Genomic DNA, 18555 nt, shown 5'->3' on the forward strand with positions numbered 1-18555 from the left:
CCCTATAACATCTGGCTATGAAAAACAGTGGGGATTCCGACCACCTGGATAGGACTAAAGGCTGAGGGAAATCCAGACATCCTCTTAAATATCCCCACACATACTCACTCTCAGGCACTCACCCTGGGCTCTGGTGGAGGGACAGTGACTCGGAAGGCATCGGAGGAATATGGGGGGGGCAGACTCAGGTGTGTAGCTGCAGGGTCAGGGCTGGAAGACAGTCGCCATTTTCCTGTGTGGGGTCCTCCTCCCAGGCAGCCAGCAGGCGGGCAGCATCTCTCCTGTGTTGAGCCCGCCTCTGAATCTGATTGGCCTAGTGCGCTCTGCTGCTCCACGCTGCTGACTCACTGAGATCCTGCTTCACCCAATTTGCTTTACTGCCAAGGCTTTATCAGCAGCTGAACCTTATGGAAGCCTGCGGGTGGCACTAGGCCTCCAAGTGCCTGGCTCGTTGTGAAGCTACCCCAGACCCGGTGCTGGTGGCTGCCATCCTCCATCCGCAGCGTGGCCTCGCCCATGTGCCTCCAACATTAGCACAGGCAGCGGACAACCTCGGATCACTGTAGCTCCTACCAGGTAATCCCTAGTCACTCACAGGCAGTGGGTGACCTGGGCCTGCACGAGAGCTCCTCTGAAGAAACCCCAGGACAAATATACTTGGAGGTTGTCTTCACACCACAGTAGAGCACTGCCCAATTAGCCACACAAGCAGCACAAAGGGCAGTCGCGAAAGCTACCAGAGCCTGCGGCGGCGAATCTCACTCAGTGGGGGAAGCCTCCCACACAGCAGCCTGTAAACTGTGAACGTGGCCAAACCCCACAGCCAATCAGCATGGGGGGCCAGTGCCATCCACTGACATGCCAAGGCTCATCTATAACAGGAGGACACACACAGGCCACACGACGGACACTCCTGCAGCACCTGGATCAGGTGACCAGAGAGACTGTGCCACTGGGCCCCACAGGGCACCTACTATGTAAGGCCACCTGGACAAGACTGGGAGACATAGCAGATCTACCTAATACCTAGAAACAAACACAGAGAGGCAGCCACAATGAAGAAACAAAGAAATGCATCCCAAATGAAAGAGCAAGAGAAAAGCCCAGAAAAAGAACTGGTGACAAGCAAACTACCAGAGAGAGTTCAAAAAAATGGTTAGAAGAATGCTCAATGACCTTAGTGAAAATTTCAACAGAGAGATAACAAGCATAAAAAAGGACATAGAAACTATAAAAAAGAACCAGTCAGAAATGAAGAATACAATAACTGAAATGAAGAATGCACTAGAAGGAATCACCGTCAGATTAGATGAAGCAGAGGATCAACTCAGTGATTTGGGAGACAAGGTAGCATAAAACACCCAATCAGAAGAGCAAAAAGAAAAAAGAATCCAAAAAAATTAGGATATTTTGAGAGATCTCTGGGAAAACATCAAGCATAACAACATTCGCATCATAGGGGTACCAGAAGGAGAAGAGATAAAGCAAGGGATTGAGAACCTATTTAAAGAAATAATGCCTATAAACTTTCCTAACCTGTCAAAAAAAAGAAAGACATACGCAGACCAAAAAAAAAAAAAAGCAGAGAACCCTATGACTTCACTGATATGTGGTATATAAACCAAAAACAACAAAAGAACAAGACAAACAAATGAGAAAGAAAAACTCATAGACACAGACAATAATTTAGTGGTTACCAGAGGGTAAGGGGGTGGAGGGTGTTGAGGGTAAGGGGGATCAAATATATGGTGATGGAAGGAGAACTGACTCTGGGTGGTGAACACACAATGGGATTTATAGATGATGTAATACAGAATTGTACACCTGAAATCTTGGTAATTTCACTAACAATTGTCACCCCAATAAATTAAAAAAACAAAAACCATCTACACACACACACACACACACACACAAAAAAAAAAAAAGACATGCAAGTCCTGGAAGTGCTGCGTCCCAAACAAGAGGAACCTAAACTGGCCCACACGAAGACACATTATAATTAAAGTGGCAAAGATTAAAGACAAAGAGAGAATCCTAAAAGCAGCAAGAGGAAGGCAACTAGTAACTTATAAGGGAGCCTCCATAAGACTGTCAGCTGACTTCTCAACAGAAACTTTCCAGGCCAGAAGAGATTGGCACAAAATATTGAACATGATAAAAAGCAAGGACCTACAACCAAGATTATTCTACTCAGCAAGGCTATCAGTTAAAATCAAAGGACAGATAAGGAGCTTCACAGACAAGAAAAAGTTAAAGGAGTTCATCACCACCAAACCAGTATTATAAGGAATGTTAACGGGACTTTTTTAAGATGGAAGAAAAAGATCAAAATTGAAACTAATAAAATGGCAATAGCTACATATCTATCAACAATTACTTTCAATGTAAATGGATTAAATGGATTAAATGCTCCACCCAAAAGACATAGGAGGGCTGAATGGATAAGAAAACAAAACCCTGACATATGATGCCTACAAGAGAACACTTCAGATTGAAAGACACACACAGATGGAAAGTAAAGGGATGGGAAAAGTTCATGAAAATGGGAACAAACAAACAAAAAAAGCTGGGGTAGCAATACTGCTACTTATACCAGACAAAATAGACTTTAAAACAAAGGCTATACCAAGAGACAAAGAAGGACCCAGTAACCCCATTTTGAGGTATTTATCCAAAGAAAACCAAAACGCTACTTCCAGGGGACGTGTGCAACCATATGTTCATTGCAGCATTGTTTACAATGGCCAAGATGTGGAGGCAGCCTGGCGTCAATGGAAGAATGGATAAAAAGGAGGTGGTACATATAAAAAATGGATTATCGCTAGGCCATGGAAGGGAATGGGGTCTCACCATCTGCGGCAGCATGGATGGACCTGGAGGGTATTGTGCTGAGTAGAGTATGTCAGACAGAGAAAAACAGATGCAATGTGATTTCACTTATATATGGAATCTAAAGAACAAAACAAACAACACCAAAAAAAGAAACCAACTCAGAGATACAGAGAACATTTTGATGGTTGCCAGATGGGAGGGGGTTGAGGGTGTGGGTGAAAAAAGGGGAAGGGATTAAGAAGTACAATTTGGTTGTTACAAAGTAGTCATGGAGGGACGTAGGGTACAGCATAAGGAATATAGTCAATAATATTATGATAGCATGGTACAGTGTCAGATGTTGCTGGACCTGTCACGGTGATCACTTAAAGTTTACAAATGTTGAACAATGATGGTGTGTACCCTTGAAACTAATATAATAGTGTATGTTAGCTATATTTTTAATAAAAATCTTTAAAACATAGTTTGTTGAGTTTGTTTAGATTATTTCTAAGGTCCTTTCCAGCTCTAAGGTAATTTTATTTCATTTTAATTACTACCCAATTTTATTTTTTTCTTTCTTCTCTGTATGTTTTCTGATTTTTGTCTAATTTCTTTATAATGAGCATGTATTTTTTTTGTAGGAAGAAAAGGTTTATGTTCAAAGACATATAAATGAAATTAAACTTTAAAAATCCCTCCCAAGTATTCCCTGCATTTGCATTGCTTTTAACAAAAGCTGGAAGAGACGTTTTCCACATTCTCGCCTGGGGAGAACAGAATTTAAAGTCGTGCTGTAGGGAGAGCTGAAGCCTTCAAAAGCAAGTAATGCTTAATCTGTTCTATTTCTGAAGCACAAAATAAAACCAAACAAAAAAGAGAACTAAGCTACAGCTTCACCAGTGCCAAGTTTCCTCATGCATAAATAGAGATCCATCCAGAAAAACAGCCTTCTCAGTCGGGTGGGACAAATCCTCGTGTGCTTTTCTGGAAAATTCCCCCAGCAAACTGGCATCAAGGACACTGTCTACAGCTGTTTCCATGTATGGCCAGAAAACTACACAAGTTTGTGAGATGCTATGATCTCTGCTGGGAGCAAGTGCCTGAGTGAGAAAGCTGCTCTAGCCTTTACATCCCATGGAGTAAAGGTGACACACAGCTCTTGAGCTGATTGCAAGACCACCCTGAGCAAAATGAGTGTAGGACAGCTCTCATTTTAGACCTCCAGTCTCCTCTTCTCTGTGTCTTTTCCTGGCCCAGGAATGTCCTCACCCCCATCCCACCCACTGTGAATCTTAGTGGTGCTCAGTTCTGCTTCCTCGTGGACCTAGGATGAGTCCTTTCTCCTCCTCCTTCCTCATTGATATCTCACTCAGGAAGGGACCCTAGCCACAGTCATTCCAAAATATAAATAATGATGTGGCTTCCTGTAATATCTCTCCTAGGTGATTATACTTGAATGGAAACTAAGGAATAATTTTCTGCTTGTGGGATTTCTGATTTTGGTGAGATTGATGGGAGCCATCAGGAAACAAGGAGAGCTTCTCAGTCCATCTGAAATCAGACATCAGAGCTGCCACACTCTGAAAGTACAAGACTGGGCCTCTTTCTTTTCTGTATCCACTCATTTCCTATAGGTGAGCCCACCCAAATCCCACAGCTTTAAATACCCCATCTATTCTGAGGATTTCTGTATCTCTCCTGGAAATCCACTCATATAATCAAGTCTCTATTTGTCATTTCTATTTGGATAGAATAAAAATCTTTAATACAATCAAAACAGAATGTTTTTATTCTTCAGAAAGTCTTCAGTCTTCTTCAGAGTACATACGAGGTCTCATAATTAAGTTCGCAAACTTGTTGCAACGATGTTGTGAACCTTTTTTGATATCAGAGGGAGTATTCATTATGAATTTGTACCAACTGGACAAAACAATTAATCAAGTTTACTATTTGGAAATGCTGAAAAGGCTGTGTGAAAGTTAGACGACCTGAACTTTTCGCCAACAATTCATGGCTCTTGCATCATGACAATGCACCAGCTCACACAGCACTGTCTGTGAGGGAGTTTTTAGCCAGTAAACCAATAACTGTATTGGAACACCCTCCTTACTCACCTGATCTGGCCCCTAATTACTTCTTTCTTTACCCAGAGATAAAGGAAATATTGAAAGGAAGACATTTTAATGACACAAAGGACATTAAGGGTACTATGACAACAGCTCTCATGGCCATTCCAGAGAAAGAGTTCCAAAATTGCTTTGAAGGGTGGACTAGGCACTGGCATCAGTGCATAGCTTCCCAAGGGGAGGACTTCAGAGGTGACCATAGTGATATTCAGCAATAAGGTATCTAGCACTTTTTCTAGGATGAATTCACGAACTTAGTTGTCTGACCTCCTAGCATGAGCACCCACCTGATTACTCAAGACAAAACTCTAGGCATTTTCTTTGGCTTAATTTCCTTTATGCTCCACAATCAATTCAATGGATGTAGGTAACTAACTTCAAAAGAATCCAAACCACCATTTTTTCTCCTTCTCCACTGCTCCTACCCTAACCTGGGCCACCATCATCTCCTGCCTAGCCCGTTGCTATACCCCCAACTGATCCCAGTCTCATTAAAATCCATTTTCCACAAACAGGCAGTTGGATACTTTTTAAAACAGATCTTATCAAGTCACTCTCCTACTGAAAAGCATCCAGAGCTTCTCATCCCACTTACAATAAAATCTAAACTCTCTGCCCTACCTTACAAAGCTCCACATGATCTGATGTCTGCCTTCTTCTCTGACCTCCCTTCACTCACCACTATCCAGCGACACACTGGCCTTTTTTTTTTTTGGACTTCACACCCACCAATCTGGTCTTGGCTTTAGCATCTTCATGTGTGCCAGTCACTCTCCTGCAATGTTCTGCCCCAGGATCTCCCCATGGATGTCTTCTTCTTGTCATTTAGGTCTCAACAGGTAAACTGTTACCTCTGCGGAGAAGTCTTTCTTGACCAGTAATCTAAAGTAGTCACCAGGTGAGATATCATCACATATTGTATTTTCATTGTCTGCATAGCACTTATCATTTGATATTTTCTTGTTTCTTTATTTTTGGTTTCAGTCTAAGACATGTGATATAATGCAAACTTCAAAAACTTCCCCATTGTTCACCATGGTTTACCATTATCTATCCAGTGCCACCTCCATTGGGTTCTCAATAAATATCTATTGAGTAGATGGATGGGTGGATGGGTGGATGGACGGATGGATGGACGGATGGATGGATGATGGGTAGATGGGTAGATGGGTCGGTGGATGGATGGATGGATGGATGGATGGATGGATGGATGGATGGATGACCAAGGATATAAACCAAAGATGTTTATGATGAAGGGAGAGGAAACCATGAGGAAGCCTTCACAGCATAATGAGAAAATCGTGGTGAGCTACTCTTGGCTCATCCCAGTCAGAGCCACATTGTTCTGGGTGGGAGCCCCAGTCTGAGGGTCTCCAGGGTCCTCTTTCTCATCTTCAAGGTCAACTCAAGATTTCCTCTTCTCTCTCTACATTTCTTTTTCATTTTATACTGATCTAACATTAAAGACATTTTGAAAATATTAAAAGGCAGCCTACAATACCATCATCACAACAAAGCAATTCTTTCCATATGTCCATATTTCCTTTGAGTTTTTATTTATAAGCAGATATAGTTTTCACAAAATTACAACCAAAGAATATATGCTAGTTTACTGGGCTGCTTTAACATTTTCTATGCTACTACAGATCTGAATATTTTTGGAATATTAATAATAGTTAGCATTTATTGAGAGTTTGCTGTTTGCCAAGCATTATTCAAAGCACTGGTGTTCTCTTGCTTTATCTGCACAATAACTTTTTAAGGTGGCTATTATTATTATTTCCGTTGTGTAGATACCCCTGCTAGACACTTGCATGTGCACACTATGTGTATCAACGATAAACTTCAGTGTAAGACTGTTGATAATATTAACTGGTTACAACTCATATATCCATCAATAATGGAATGCTTGAATAAACTGTGATGCATCTGGTCTGTCTACTGCCATTAAAAATAATTATACAGTAATATATATGTTGATATGGAAATATTAAGAGAAAAAAGAATCAGAATATGTTTATTATGATCCCATTAATAGTTATTTTAAAAGGTCATGTGCAGGTAAGTAAAAGAAAACTGTATACCGAGGGCACCAAAAAAATGTATACAAGTGGACTCTTTGGTCAACATTGCTCAAGCAGTAGTTTGCCGTAATCAGAAGCATCTGGATGCTGATGGTGACCACTTTGAGCACCTCTTATAATTACAGAAGTCAAATATGACTTGTATTCATCTTTTGTTATTGGTATCAATTTAGTATTACAATTTTAATAGTTTTCCTTTCTTAAGTAAGATGTGTATACATTTTTGGCACCCCCTATATTGTTTGATTTCATTGATATGAAACATCCAATCTACAAAAATCCACAATGACAGAAAGTATATTAGTGGTTGCCAGAAGCTGGGGAGAGGGAAAAATGGAGAATGACTACTAACAGGTATGGAGTTTCTCTTGGAGGTAATAAAAATGTTCTCAAGTAGACAGTGGTGATGGTTGCATAACTATGAATATACTAAAAACCACTGAATTGTACACCTTAAATTGGTGAATTTTATGGTATGTGAATTGTATTTCAATGAAGAATATATTTTAAAAGAAACTGAAGAAAAAAGTTGTTTAATTTATATTAATTTATATTATATTACAGTATACATTACAATATATATATTATATTTATATATAAAAAGGGGGATAAAAGGATGCCCAGAAAACTGTTAATTGTGGTAGAAGGAAATGGAGATGAACATATAAGATAAAAAGAGAGGGTTTTTTTCTGTGTAGTTCTACATCATTTGAATGATATGATTTGAGTAATTTAGAATTAGAATGCTTTAATTTACTACTTGTTTAAAATAAAAAAATATATAATAAAAATAATGACAAATTTTTAAAAATTCATATCAAATAAGCAAAATAGGGATTGATGATTGATTTTTCTTAGCTCATCATGGTATTAAGATCAACAGATTTTATACGAATGGGAGAATTTCAGGGGGATGTATCTCCTCCTTAGTTTGTTTCCTCTTCAGAGTTTAAATATTTTCTCCTCCATAGTACAAAGACTTTTTTGGATTTATAATGATTTTTAACATAACAATACTATATTATATTGTCTTTCTTTGTACCACGGATATATATATATATATATATATATATATATATATATATATATATATATATATATATATATACTGTCAGCTCCCAAATAATCATACAGTAAGGGTAAGAAGCATAATTAAAGTTCATAGAGAACAAAGAACAAATCTAACACTGCTATATTTCCTTACTTTTATTTTACCTGAGAGTGCAAAATAAAATGCTCAAAATGCAACAGTGAGAAAGTGGAGGCATTATTTATAGATTATATATGATCATAACTTAGAAAAACCAACATAATCTAGAGACAAACTATTAGAAAAAGGGAGCTTAGTAATGTTGCTGATATAGGATTGACCTACAAAAATCAACAGTATTTCTCAACATCAGCAATAACCAGTTAGGAAATATAATAAACTATAAGACAAGCAACAAAAATAGAAAATATTCAGGAATTAAGCTAAGGAATAAAACTCAATAGCTCTCTGGAAAATAATTTTTAAATCTAAAAAAAGACATCAAAGATAATCAGAATAAATGGAAATTACAATAATTTTTAAATGTAAATTTTTCCGTCACTAATCTACAATTTTCCAATTTAATTTCCACCTTTGAGAAATTCATCATATGTACTCAAAAATTTACATGAAATAATAAAGGTTGATGCACAACTAAGCCAACTTTAAAACAGAAAATTAAAAAGCTGACCATCAGATATTAAGAAACACTATAAAGCCGTAATACTAGAAAAACATATCCATAGAACAGAATAAATATCTTAGAAACACAGTCACGTGTATATAAATACTTTATACTATGTTTCCCCGAAAATAAGACCTAGCCAGACAATCAGCTCTAATGTGTCTTTTGGAGCAAAAATTAATATAAGACCCAATCGTATTTTACTATAAGACCGGGTATAATATAATATAATACCAGGTCTTATATTAATTTTTGCTCCAACAGACGCATTAGAGTTGATTGTCTGGCTAGGTCTTCTTTTTGGGGAAACAGGGTATATGACAAAGTGCAAATAAATAAGAAAAGAATTTCTTGTTTAAGAGAGGGTATTAGGAAAACTCAATTACTGTATGGAGGGACATAAAACTAAATCCCTTTATAAAACTATATAAAAAGGAGAGACTAGATAGGTTTAGATATAAAGGCAACAGAACTAGAAGATTAACTGAAGAAAGTATCTTGGACTTCATTTTTTAAATTTAATTAATTTTATTTACGCATGTGGGGTGGCGGGAGGGAAGGTAATTGATTGGGTTACACTTAAGGATTTCTGCTTCTGGGTGGACTGAAGATAATGGCACCTAAATCAGAATCACTTCACAATTGTTCCAAACAAACTATACAGATTAACCAGAAACACATATAAAACCAGAGAAAACCCATCCCTTCAGCATAAGTAGAAGATAAAGGCCCCTGGCCGCCACTGCAAGCATTTGTGGAAAGTGAGAGAAGTCCAGGAAAACTGAGACGGGTGAGAAGGGGGTTGTTGGTTTGAAACTGGCCGGGTACATTGAGGGCAAGAAGAGACGGAAGACCGGCACACATCGCTCCAGATTGGTAAGTGACAGGTTAATAAGCAAGGGAACCTATTTAAGAGGCTCGTACTGGGTGCTGCAAGTTGAGTAGATCACACCCCACACCAGAATGTTACAAGTTTCTATGGAGGCCTTAACGAGGTTCGGTCGCGTATACTGTCCAACTGGTGTCAACACGTTGCTCTCTCTCAAGCCTGCGTCCTTGAAAAGGGCTCTGGCTGTAGGCATGGCAGCGTCCACTCCCAAGTCAGCGGAGGGAGTGAGGAGCCTCCGATTGCCCGGAACCAGCTCACAAGTCAACCTGAGGTCCTCTCGAGGGTCTCCTCCAAAACAGGGCTAGTTGTCTAAGATCGAATTAAAATCACCTCCAGAAAGAGCAAGTCCATACTACGTAACAGTGACAACACTGAATAATAAGGATGACTACAGGAAAGAGATTTGAAAGCGCGCAGGACCCAAAGCGGCAGCCTCAGAAAGGCACATCTGAAGGGAAAAACTATTCGTACTTCAGTGCCTGGGGTGCTGAGGACAAAGGAGCACGGAAAAAAAAATTGGTATCCACAAGACAAAAGAAAATTTTAAAATTGGGGAATACATGGGAACTTACCCATTATGATAGATACAGATAGACAGGTAGATAGATAAGATAGATATTGATAGATAGATAGAGGAAGGATGGATGGATGGATGGAGATGATAGATGATAGATGATAGATAGATAGATAGATAGATAGATAGATAGATAGATAGATAGATAGACAGATAGATAGATAGATAGATAGATATCCATTAAAGAAACTGCACTTCACAGGCAGAAGAGGAAACTTTTGAATGAAAACCTGTACTCTTCCCACATTGCTAAGTTGACCCACAAAATGAAGACTCCAAAACAGTCTACATCTACAAAAACTTGGAAAAATAAAACTGAAACTTAAAATTGAAACATTTAAACTGGTGAAAATTATCCCACACCACCCCAAAAACAACTAAGCAAAGAAACTATAGAGCACAACACTCCAAATTAAATACAATATTTTCAAGCAAGTATAGGAATGAGATGTTCAAAATGGAACAGAAATGGACATAAAACATGAAAAAATAAAGAGTGAATTTAAAGAAATAGAAAGAAATGGAAGAAAAAAATCATTTCAGAAATGAAAAATTAAATTACAAGTTGGCCTAGGAAGATTACATCGAATGAACATTTAATAAGAAGAAATGAAGAAAAGTAGAAAAACAACTAAGAAAATAAAAATAAGATGAGACATTAAAAAGGGACAAAAAGAAAGTAGTTTAAATGGAAGAAAAGCAAAGGAGATCCAATTACATGTAATTAGACTGTCTAAATAAGAAAAAGGAAACAATGGAATAGAACTATTACTTTAAAATATTGCCCACGAATTGATTCAGGAAATCATAGAAAATCTAAATCCACATACTAAAAGTGCCCATCAGGTACCTTGGACGATTTATCCAGAATTATCAACCCACATACTGTGTTTCCCTGAAAATAAGACCTAGCCAGACAATCAGCTCTAATGTATCTTTTGGAGCAAAAATTAATATATTGTAATTTATTGTATTTTATTGTATTTTATATTATATTTTATATTATATTATTATATTATATTATTATTGTAATATATTGTAATATATTGTAATTTATTGTATTATATTGTATTTTATATTATATTTTATATTACATTATTATATTATATTATTATTATATTATATTATGCCGTTCTTATATAATAAGTAAAATTATTAGTAAAATAAGACCATGTCTTATATTAATTTTTGCTCTAAAAGACACATTAGAGCTCATTGTCTGGCTCGGTCTTATGCTCAGGGAAACATGGTATATATCCTAGCAAAACTATTAGACTTTAAAGGTAAAAAAAGCAAACAAACAACAACAACAAAAAAAACCCTCAGTTCTCCAATCTGGCAAAAAGACTAAAAATTTTAAAATAACAAGAAAATTCAGCTGTTATCAAACTTCCCAAGAGCGACATACAAATCAAGGCAAGAAGCAAGCAACATTTGCAAGAAATTTAAGGGGGGAAAATACGAACCAAGGATTTTATGTCCAGCTAAGCTGTTCTTCAATATCAAGGCTATAAATAAAAAATAACATAAAAAACAGTTTTACACATCTAAGAACTTGGGGAATACTGTATTCACGAGTCCTTGAAGAATCTGCTAAAGAATAAATGTCACCAATGAAGTTATGACTGAGGAAATTTAGTTAATTTAACATATTTAATTTTAGATATAAGACTGAAACAAAAATGGAGACAAGAGTAGAAGAATAATATAAAATGGCATATACTCTGCAAAATAAATATAATGTGAATAAAAGGTGGAAGAGAAGGGGAGGGAAAGTAGGAAGGAGAATAAATTCATTGATGTTGCATAGAAGTTTTCTTAAAATTTTTGGCCTTTGAAATCCTTTACATATAGACAATGTCATACAGAATTGTACACTGGAAATTTATGTAATTTCACTAACAATTGTCACCCCAACAAAATTTAATTAAAAAAAAAAAAGAGAAAAGAAATTCTTTACACTGGTAACATTTTTGAGAACCCCAAAACGGTTTTGTTTATTGAGTTATATGTTTCATTACTTTCCATATTACAAACAAAACCTGAGAAGTTATTTATTTACCTTTTTTAAGAATTAAAGTTTATTTAATAAACTTTATTAATTTTACTAGCAGTTGTTGGGGAGACAACTGCTAGTAAAGTTACATAGGTTTCAGGTGTACAATTCTGTATTACATCATCTATAAATCCCATTGTATGTTCACCACCCAGAATCAGTTCTTCTTCCATCACCATGTATTTGATCCCTTTACCCTCATCTCCCACCCCTCTCCCCACTTACCCTCTGGCAACCACTAAACTATTGTGTGTGTCTATGAGTTTTTGTTTCTCATTCGTTTATCTTGTTCCTTTGTTGTTTTCAATTTTATATATCACATATCAGTGAAATCATATGATTCTCTATTTTCTGTCTGACTTATTTCGCTTACCATCATAATCTCAAGATCCATCCATGTTGTTGCAAATGGCTTACTTAAAAATAACAATAAATCTATTACATGGTAACAAGAAAATTGTTTTATAAAAAATTGACATTTTTCCCCAAAAACATAATAAAAAGAGTATAACAAACACATCATTTTACATTTTTGCAAATCCCTTTAAGGCCTTGCTTAATAGAAAACAGCTGGATTTTCATAGGTTCTTCACACATCTCATTAGCCATCACAACAATAACACCATCATATATCATGTAGCCTCTGGAAAACTTTCATGTATTCATGAGAAAATAAGAGTGGAAAAGTGAAATAATGTTGTAGTTTTACTATGAAAATAGTTTTGACCTCACACACCCCCTGAAAATGTTTCAGGGGCCTCCAGTGGACATTATTTTGAGAACATCTGTTGCACAGATAAAAGAAAGGAGTCAAGGATACATTAGAAACTGACAAACCACATAAAAAAGTTTAACTAAGAAAACAGTGGAACTTTTCCGCCTGCTCCCCCTCCCCTCAAGCACCGCTCTAGCTGCCTCGCGCTCGCTCCGGGCTCCTGCTAGACCAGCACTGCCATCATCTTCTGCCAGCCACCATCATGATCATCTAACCAGAACTCATCAGCCATAATGAGATGTTCTCCAACATCTATAAGATCCTGGAGATCACGGATGGGCTGTGCCTGGGGCTAGAGGGGAGGACAGTCAGTGGGACAGAGGGTAACATTGGTGACTCACTCATTGGTGGAAATGCCTCCGCTGAAGGCCCTGATGGCGAAGGTACCAAAAGATTGGTAGTCATTGGTGTTGATATTGTCATGAACCATCATTTGCAGGATACAAGAAGTACATCAAGGATTGCATGAGATCAATCAAAGGGAAACTTGAAGAACAGAGACCAGGAAGAGTAAAACCTTTTATGACAGGGGCTGCAGAACAAATCAAGCATATTCTTGCTGACTTCAAAAACTACCAGTTCTTTTTTGGTGAAAACATGAATCCAGATGGCATGGTTGCTCTGCTGGACTACCGTGAGGATGGTATGACTCTATATATGATTTTATTTAAGGATGGTTTAGAAATGGAAAAATGTTAACACAGTTGGCCATTGGGATCCATCACCATCGTTATCATCATCATTGGCTGCTGCTTTTCATCCACACACCAGGACTAGGACAGATGAGACTGATGTCACCTTGAGCTGTTTGTTTATCTTGACCTTGATTTATTTGGAGCAGAGGCAGTGTTTTTAGGAAAAACATGTCATGTAGGTTGTCCAAAAGTAAAATGCATTTAAATTAAAAAGAAAAAAAACAGTGGACAGGGGCATTTTAAAAGGTAAGCACCAAGGTTATCACTAAATACATAATCCTGATACCAAAGAAATTTTTTAAATTAAAGAGCAAAACAAACACATCATGTACAGAAACATAGAAAATATAGTAAACTCATATATCATGTTTTCCCGAAAATAAGACCTAGCCGGACAATCAGCTCAAATGCGTCTTTTAGAGCAAAATTTAATACAAGACCTGGTCTTATTTTACTATGAGACCCGATCTTATATAAGACCGGGTCTCATATTAATTTTTGCTCCAAAAGACGCATTAGAGCTGATTGTCTGGCTAGGTATTATTTTCAGGGAAACAGGGTAGTAATTATAATTGAAACAAAATGACAGGGTAGAGACCAAACATAAAATGCATACTAATAAATGTGTATTGGCTTAATTTATCTTTTAAAAGAAAAAATATTTCCAAGTCAACTCACAAAGAAGTATCAAATCTATGGTGTATACCAGAATCACACCTGAAAGGAAGTGATTCAGAAGGCTAAACGTAAAGGGATGGATACAGACATAACAGGCAAATGAAATCGGGGGGGGGGGGGAGAGAAGGGTAAAGGGGATCAAATTTATGGTGATGGAAGGAGAACTGATCCTGGGTGGTGAACATACAATGCACTGTATAGATGATGTATTGTATAAATGTACACTTGAACTCTATATAATTTCACTAACCAATGTCACCCCAATAAATTTAATAAAAATTTATAATAATAATAATAATAATGATAATCTATACCCTACAAACAAAACACCCAGCCTGGAAGGTTTCATAAGGAAATTTTACCAAAATGTAAATAACTGGATAGTTTCAATATTATAAAAATTGTTCAAAAGCATAGAAAATGAAGAAAAACTTTGAAAATCATTTTACGAAGCAAATATAATAATAATACCAAAATACGATATAATCCAAAATTTTGAAAATATAATTTATGGATATTAGTTCAAAAATTTTTAATGTAATGTTTATCAGCAATTTATCACCACACTGTGAAAATAATACACAATAACCAAGCAGGATTTCTTCTAGGAATGCAAGGTATACTTATTAGCATAAGATACCATAAATCTAAGGAGAGAAATCATATTATTATCTTCGTAAATGCTATAAACCTTCTTTTCAACACCCATTCCACACACACACACACACACACACATGATTCTGAAGCCACGATCTTACTTGGTGTAAAAATGCTCGAGATATGTGCAAGATGGACCCAGTGATCCCTATTTCCATGTAATCAGTGCTTTGTATAGACCCTTCCCACACTGAATAGTGCTGATCTATGTACCCAGTTCCACAAATTATGGAAATGATGTTGTGTGACATCCAAGGCTAAGTTATAAAAAAATAACTATAGTTCGCACCATGGATCATTTGTCCAGTGCAAGCCAGCTGCCATGTTTTAGGACACTCAAACAGCCCTATGGAGAGGATTGCGTGGTGAGAAACTGGTCTCCTGCTAGCACCAACTTGCCAGCCATGTGAGTGAGTCATCTCAGAAGCACCAATTAATCCTCAGATAGCTGCGGCCCCAGGCACCATCCTGACTATGACTTCATGAGAGACCCCCAAGCCAGAATCACCCAGCTAGGACACTCCTGAATTCATGAACTATAGAAAATGTCTGAGAAAACAAATGCTTATTGTTTTAAGCAACTAAGTTTAGAGATAATTTGTTACGCAGCTATAGCTAACTAGTACAATCAGTATGAGAAAAGAAACACAGTACGGAAAGACACAAAATCAAATTTGAACAAATGGAGAGATAGCCATTGTTCTTAGACACTGATTTGTAAACTTAAGGCAATACTAATAAGCTATTTTTATTAAACTAGATAAGTTGCAACAAAAGTTGATGTGGAAAAATAAACATGCATGAATAGCTAGGAAAAAGACTGAAAAAAGCAAAGCTGCTAGGAAAAGGGGCTTGTCAAATATTAAAATATTCTACAAAGCATCCCATAATTAGAACCATGTAGTACTGGCACATGAATAAGGCAGACAGATTGGTGCCACAGAAAAGAAAAGAATGTCCAGATGGAGACCCAATACATAGGGACAGTTACTACATGATAAAGGTGGCTTTCCAACTCCTGGGCAAACATGAACTTTTTTAAAAAATGATATTGAGATAATGGGATAGTCTTTAGGGAAAAGATATAATAAATGCATTCCTCTTACCACATGGCTAAATAAACTCCAAATGGATCCATATATAGCAAAGCAAAAAATAAATAAATAAAACCATACAAGCACTAGAAAACATTATTGAATTCGCTATATAACCTGGATATAAGAAAAGTTTCTAAGATTTAAACACCAGTTGAAAAAATTTTAAGATAAATTTGACTATAAAAAATTATAAATTTAGAAAACAAATTATAAATTTTATTCACGGAAAAAAATGCCACAAGCAAAGTAAAATGACAAACTGGAAAAAATAAATTTGCAGAATGTATCACAGACAAAAAGGTATTATCCTTAATATACTTAAAACTCTTACAGTAAAGGGGGGGAATTGACCAAAACCTCAACAGAACAATAAGTTAAAGGGACAAGCAAACAATTCATTAAAAAGATATAATAGTCCTTAGTCATATGAAACTATTTCAATTTTACTCAGAATAAGAGAAAAGCAAATAAAATTACAGTGAGAAACCATTTTTCTTCTATCAGGTTGGCAAAGAATTAAAACGGTTGGCCAAGTCTGCTGGCAAGGCTGTGAGGCACTCTCGCTCATGGCTGGAGGGAATGCAGACGATATAACCCTGCTGCTGGGGAATTGGGCAATCTCTAACAAAGTTACACATGCATTTTCTTTTAATTTAGCAATCCCCATTCTAGGAATTTACCCTGAAGATACACCTCTACCAATAAGAAATACATTGGCATTGGATTATCCATTACAACATTATTTGTAAAAAGTGAAGTTTTGTAAAAATGTGAAGTTTGGGAAATAACCTAAATGTCTATACATAGGAGACTGCTAAATTACGATACATGCACACAATGGAGTGATTTGTAACAAAGAAAAGAGATCTCTATGAGCTAATAGGGAGTTCAGCATATATCGATAAGTGACAAGTACAAAGTACAGATATATTTATATTTCCACAGTCACAACATGTCTATGTAATAGTAGTTAATGACAAAGGAGGAAATAGTCATTGGTAGACTCATCTTAAGTGACCAAAGTTAACAGAACGGGTATAAATTGATATATGCCTCCTGACATGACGCCCTGAGAACACAATATCACCTTTGTAGCATTTCTGCAAAAAATTCATAATCATGAAAAAACATCACACTAACACAAACTGGGAACAGTCTATTAAATAAAATGTTAAGGGCATAAAAAAAAAGAATCCTAAGGGAGAGAAAGAAAAAAAGGAAATAAAAGAGATTGGACAGGTAGAATCCTGGACTGGAGGAAAAAACTAACTATAAAACTCAATATAGAGAGAATTGGCAAAATTCACACTTGGATAGTGGATTTCATAGTATTACATCAATGTTAAATTGCCTGATTTCGTGCTTGTATCCCAGTTATAGTTTGTTCCTGTTCTTAAGAAACACACACTAAGATAACGAGGAGTAAAGACATAAATTCTTACTAGGAGTAAAGAACAGGTCTGCAACCTATTTGCAAATGGTTCTTTACACACACACACACACACACACACACACATAAATACATATATGTATATGTATGTATATATATGCATATATGGAACAAAATGTTAAGATAATGAGTCTGATTAAATAACATATTGGAATTCTTACATATACATTTACAACTTTTCTGCAAGTTTGAAGTTCAAAATAAACAGTTTTTTTAATGTACATTTCTGTTTGACAAGTGCCAACATGAACAAAGGTCACTAGTGGTTGAAAGCACAGGAGAAATTATTTGAAATGTCTAAAACTCACAAGGCCTTACCGAATGTAAAAGCAATTTCTGCAAAGCAACAAGAAAAAACAGCAATCCCAATAGGAAAAAAAAAAGGACAAAGTCTATGAACAGACAATTTACAGAGGAGGAAATCCAAAAAGCTATTAAACATATTTTAAAATGCTCAGAAACATTGGTAGTTTAAGAAATGCCAATTTAAAAAATGAGTTACCACTTAACCTTATTAACTCACAAACATTAGAGTTCTAAATAATTCTAAGGGTTATAGAAATGGAAATGTAGGAACTCTTAGGCATTACTAACAGATATATATATATATATATATATATATATATATATATATATATATTTAATTTGATTAAGTATAAGAGTATTATGCAAATGGAGAGAGAGAGAGAGAGAGAGAACTATAAACCAGTATAGCCATTCTGCATAATACTCTTATACTTAATCAAATTAAATATATTATTACACTGTTGGAGGAAAACTTCACTGGACACTTGTTAAAAATGTTAAAGAAGACTAGAAACCATTGCAATAGGGGAGAAAGGTTGAACTTAACTCTGCTGAAACAAAAGGCAGAAGAATTTTTAAATGCTGGGTGAGCTAATGGAAAAGTACTGGAGGACAATGGAGGGAGGCTGGTTCATGTAA

The 18555-nt window shown here is 36.3% G+C and overlaps 1 pseudogene across 1 annotated transcript; it reads left to right on the plus strand.

Moving 5' to 3' along the window:
* Positions 1-13271: 13271 nt before the first annotated feature.
* Positions 13272-13735, plus strand: LOC308491664 (translationally-controlled tumor protein-like; annotated as a pseudogene). The gene has a single exon. The product of its transcript is annotated as a translationally-controlled tumor protein-like (transcript).
* Positions 13736-18555: the final 4820 nt, after the last annotated feature.

The sequence above is a fragment of the Rhinolophus hipposideros genome (assembly GCF_964194185.1).
Source record: "Rhinolophus hipposideros genome assembly, chromosome: 23".
Lineage (NCBI taxonomy): Eukaryota > Metazoa > Chordata > Mammalia > Chiroptera > Rhinolophidae > Rhinolophus > Rhinolophus hipposideros.